This window comes from Triticum aestivum, chromosome 7B, assembly GCF_018294505.1.
Source record: "Triticum aestivum cultivar Chinese Spring chromosome 7B, IWGSC CS RefSeq v2.1, whole genome shotgun sequence".
NCBI lineage: Eukaryota > Viridiplantae > Streptophyta > Magnoliopsida > Poales > Poaceae > Triticum > Triticum aestivum.
Genome location: NC_057813.1, coordinates 107,007,490 through 107,013,197, shown reverse-complemented (window position 1 = coordinate 107,013,197; position 5,708 = coordinate 107,007,490). Strand labels below are relative to the sequence as shown.

General features: G+C 46.9%; 1 pseudogene; it reads right to left on the bottom strand.

The window, feature by feature from the left end:
• Positions 1-2,315: 2,315 nt before the first annotated feature.
• LOC123157726 (uncharacterized) lies at positions 2,316-4,203 on the bottom strand (annotated as a pseudogene).
• Positions 4,204-5,708: the final 1,505 nt, after the last annotated feature.

Below are 5,708 nucleotides of genomic sequence, written 5' to 3'. Positions count from 1 at the left end.
AGATCTTTTCCAAATTAGGGAGTGACAAGCCAAAATTAATAGACTCTGCAGAGGTGCGCTACTTTACCCATGAACGATTAACTTAGCCTTTCTGCCAGATCCATAACCTTGCACATCCAAGATTCATGGCCAAGTCTAAGATCCGAGTCTTTCACCCTTCTGTGTCTACCAATGCCCCTGCCTCTGGCTCTTGAGGTATTCGCTCCGTGGCCCAAAATCTGCTAAGGTAGGGTTTATACAGCCCCGTGACAGATGAACTTATGCCTCTCTAGTGATAAAGGTTTAATAACCCTCTATTTATGACACCAACAACCCATAGGATATCTCGGCTCCCTGGACCGGCTATGCGGATTTACTCCCCACGGCGATAACTTGTGCGAGGGCACAAAGGCATTAAGAAGGCGCTACTTACTCACTCGTCCCATTCTAGGCTCCGTGGTCAACGTTATCGCTACTGCGCTAGAATGCTTGTTGAATTTACTTATTAAGCCCAGTGCAATGAAAACTCTACCACCGTGTGACATCCTAAGTTCCACCGCCCACCACAATTTGTAGTACTTGCAACATAACTTTGATTTTATGCAATGAATAGATACGATAAAGTTTTATAAATGTGCTTTTCAAAAGAACAAAGGACCTGAGCAAAGGTATGAACTTGCCTATAAACAAACTTGGTTACGAAGATTCAACCGAAAACAATTGATTCAACTAAAAGCAATGAAGATCCTTTAGTCCCAAACAAGTTGGAATAGGCTAGAGAAGGCTAGAGGTGATTCTTGAAACTCCGGGATCTGGAAAATTAGTCTCGTAAGGACACCAATTTCTCCTATAAAGGATGTTGGAATGCATGTCTTCTTGGGCTGCTCGAGGGCGAAGAGTGCCTTTTGCTCGTCCGTTTGTGGCTGGCTTGCTGCAGGAGCCTCTCGGGGCTGCTCTCCACCATCCGATGAGTAAATTGCAGAAAACCACCACTTTGAAGACAAGCTTTGCGAAAACCACCACAATACATTTTTTTTGCAAAAAACACCATGTCTACGGTAATCTTTTTGCAGAAAGCACTGATCGGCGGATTGGAGCGTTTTAAGCATGTTTATGACAGGTGGGTCCAGATTTTACAAGGAGGCCCTTGTGTCAAAATAAAAAAAGCAATCAGCTCCATGGACGAGCTCTTCTTCGCCAGCGGTGTGGCCGCGCCGGCGATGCAGCCCCAACGACGCGGGCAGAGATGACCCGATCCCGACGGGGTCTGGACGAACTGGAGGGAGGCGAGGCGGTTCCCGACGGGTCCGGCTGCTGTCACCGCCGGCGAGGACTGCCCGAGCTGGGGAGGACCAGCAGGCTCAGGCACACCACAAACCTCGAGATCCCGTCGCCGTTGGCGCCTGATCCATCGGGCCTGCCGCGTCGCTGGTGACGGTGATGGTGCCTGGCCGGGGAGGGCGACGGGAACCACCAGCAGCTGCTCGTGCTGCCTCCTGGGGACTCGGGCTCCTCGTCCACCAGCCGCGGCAGCGACGAGGATGACGCGTCCGACCTGCGCGAGGCAACGGCGGCGGCGGGCCTGGGCGAGGGAACGGCGGAGGCGGGCCTAGCGAGGCAACGGCGGCGACGAGCCTGGCGAGGCAACGGCGGCGGCGGGCCTGGGCGAGGGAACGGCGGCGGCGGGCCTAGCGAGGCAACGGCGGCGACGAGCCTGGCGAGGCAACAGCGACGGTGGACCTGGTGAAGATAAGATGAACCAGTTTTTTTCTTTTTTCTTCCAATGACAGGTGGACCCACATAGGGATGATAACGTTACCAGACGTTGCCGTTACATGCGAGATGTTAAGCGGTGCCACATCAGCCTGACTGGCGGGTCCCCTCTGTCATAAACTCACTTATCTGAGCCCGATCCGCCGATCAGTGTTTTCTGAAAAAGATTACCGAAGACATGGTATTTTCTACAAAAAAAATGTATTGTAGTGTTTTTCGCAAAGCTTGCCTTCAAAGTGGTGGTTTTATGCAATTTACTTCCATCCGATCTGTCCATACTTTCTAGCACCCGCTGGCTGGATTTATATTTCAGATGGTGAAAGTGAAAAACAATGATAGAAATAAATATGTCAACCAGTAATTAGGCTTGTCCATACATAAATTGCGACAATATTAAAAAAGACATATCTTTTCAGTACCATCATTGGCTAGTACTCCCTCCGTCCGGAAATACTTGTCATTGAAATGGATGTATCTAGATATATTGTAGTTGTAGATACATCCATTTTCATCTATTTTGATGACAAGTATTTCCGGACGGAGGGAATACAAAACACCACTTGGAACAGGTTTCTAGCATATGCACTACTAAAACAGCACCTAGAACAGATGCCACAATACCACTACACCAATACTCCTATATTACAACATTGTAGTAATACACAGATTAAATGACTTAAAGATGGTCTCATGTCAACACACACGACGGAAACAGGACCAAGCAACACGAACTTCCATATTGCAGGAGCCAACGCTGAGATTGATGCCTGGAGGGCTTAAACCGACTCTATGAGATTTTAAAACTGCTTCGCTGGTCTCAGCAACATATCCCTTGTTAACTGGAATTGCCATTACTGAAACCTTCAGGTTCCTCTCAAGTTCAACAGAGACCACACGTCGTGAGAGCGTGATCACACCATCAGCATGAACAGGCAAACCACCATCTTCAAATTCAAGTAACTTGACCTGTAGGTTGTCATCACTACGGGAATACACCACGAAAACCGTCTGGCCACGACCCGCCAACGATTCTAATAAAGACTGTAGCCTCCACCGACTCTTGAATGTGATCAAATTTAAATTCCAGCGTGCTAAGCCTGCTAGGGTAAACGCTCTCAGGACAGTATCCAGCTCTAAACACCACAACAAGAGCACTTAAATCTTTATCCTCAGGTTCTGTAGTGCCCTTCACTTTCAGCGAAACCTCAATGTATGAAGGCTCATATGCCACGACAATAGCACGGGTAGGACATGTCAGTGCTAGGTAGCAATCCTGCAAGAGCAGGACAAAAATTAACCAAACGACAATGTTCATTTCATCAAATAATAACAATCAACTCTGGAGTAGAATATTCAATTTAATCTACTTTAACAGCAAAATGGCTAACTTTAACAGCAAAATGGCAAGATGTATGAATTACTAAATCTGACACAACAAATGCATAAATAGTTGCTTATGATTGCTTCAATAACCGAATCTAGCAATGGCAAATGCAAGAAAAAAATGCGTACAATTAGCAGAAAAGTTGCACATAATGCCAAGATGTTAAAACAAAACCAAGAGAGAAGAGCTAAGTACGAACATCCTGGGTGATGGTTTGGCAGTTAGTCCTTGGACGGTGGAAAATAATATTGCGCTTCTGATCCACGACATCACGTGCAGCTATGATACCATACACTTCCAGTGGCCAGCGCAAATCCCCTTTGATTGATGCAACTTTGACTGACATAATCTGCAGAGTGTCCATGGCCTGGACCGATCGTTCAGAAGCAGGATTCGTGTGACACATGGCAGGGATAGATGCTGCATTGATTAATCACATGTAAATAAAGCAGTTAATTAATTAGTTAGCTAAAGGAGATAAATTCTGATCCATTGATGTATGTTGCAATTGATATCAAATTGGTATGAGTGATGGCAGAACACACAAAGGAAGTGTGCATGGATACATGTAAGAAACATATACGGATAGATGCTGCATGAATTGACCACATGCATGTAAATAAAGATAAATCTATTTAGATCCACTGGTGTATGCATGGGTACCAGCGACAGGCAGAACATTTGTGACGCGTGCGTGCATGCATGGATCCTCCTACCAAGTTGTTCATAGAACGGAATGAATCAAGAGAAGTGTTGGGCGGGGAAGGGACTTACTGGTTTGGTCGAAGGTAGCACCGCAGCAGCGAGCGTAGAATCTGTTCCAGAAAGAGCGAAACTCGGCAGCGAACGATTCTTCCTCACATTGTGCCGGTCCAGTCTCCTTGTCATCTACAGCTTCGTCAGCAGCTTCGTCCACCTTGCTGGCAGATTTTTCAGCCATTGACTTGGCAATAATCCTGGCCCTCTCTTCAGGCGTCAACTTTCTATACGAACTCACCTATTCCTAATTAACTCACCCGGCAACCTTGATCGCTAGTTAGAACCTAAACCGGGACGAACTTGTCCATGCAAAGCCAACTCCAATACGTACTAGTACAGCACATATTTGGATTCGCTCCAACACATCTTGACCCTTGCGTCGTTCAACAATCCGATTCCTCTGATAACTGATTTCGCTTTGTCGCCTGCATGCCAGATATCTTTCCCAAGGCTTCTTTCTCTCCTCTGCGTGTAACCGACATCCACCCCCCTCAGAGGCGTTTCTTCACCATGTAAATACACTCATCACATCAATGAAATCCAGAACATCTCTCTCGATTCTCTCTCAATCTCTCGCTTGAACACGTTAAAAGCACGCTCGAACCACTGGATTCGGCTAAGATCGCAGGAGAAGGCCAGAGAAGAAGGATGAACAGGGGCGTCAGCTTCCATCGATTAAGGATGGAACGTCTTGAACACGCTCTGCCGAGAGAGTAAAATCAAAAGAAAAACCAATATTGCGGAAAAACACATGTTACCGATCTCCGTTGAAGACCTCAACTAAGAAGGAAAAATAATAGAGATTGGCTAATCATTACCTAATTGATCTTGTATCCTTGTGATCTAACAATGGATTTGTTTTCTCATGTACGTGCACTCACAGATTCACACAAAGAAGCAATCAATCGTGTACTACAAGTAGGAACCGAAAAGCTGCAACAGAAGAGAAGAAGAAGAACAGAGATGCCTGTCGACGATCGACGGTGCCCTCGAGAGTCGAGAGAGACTGAACCCGGACCCCATGGAGAACACGAATCGCCCAAGAAGCCTAACCCGTCGTCGCCGGACTGTACTGAAGCCAATCATCCCGGCTCACCCGCAGCCATCGGCGCAATTAACAAGGTGCTTGCCCAGCGTCGGCTCCCTCCAGCCCAGCGCGGACGAGGAAGCCAACGGCCGGCGCGACGGCTACCCACGCGCATGGACCACGAGCAGCGAATTAGGCGCTCCGGCGCGGCGCCCGCCAGCCGAGGGCGACGCCCTCCGGCGTGACGCGGTGTACCCTGCGTAGAAGGGGAAGTGGATGGGGAAGTCACCTGAACTATAGTGCAATCTAGTGCAAAACTAAGAAGGAAAGTCAATGATACTGTAGCGAATAATATATTTATCTACTGTAACAGGTTATGTGCGTGATTACTGTTCGTGTGTATGTAATTTTTGTAAATGTATACAATAGATTTCTAATTTGCAAATTAATTCAAGTCATTTTAGCCTTAATCATATGGATGTGAAGGAGGGAAGTTAGGGAATTGTAGTTTATGTGACTTCTCTTTTTCATGTTAGAGAATCATCCCGTAGAAGGGAGCGGCTGAACGAATCGATCGATTTATCCACAGTTCCACATACAGGAAGCGGTAGGGAACCTTATCCCTCCGTTATTTTCCACTTCCTGTTATCTGCTGAAAACTCCTTGTAGTTTTGGTTCATTCCTCCGACTTATCCAAACTTTGCAAACAGCCCTGGCATCATATGCTAATCTAGTATAAGTCCCTAATATTTCAACCATGTATACATGTATAGTGACGGTGCCCTG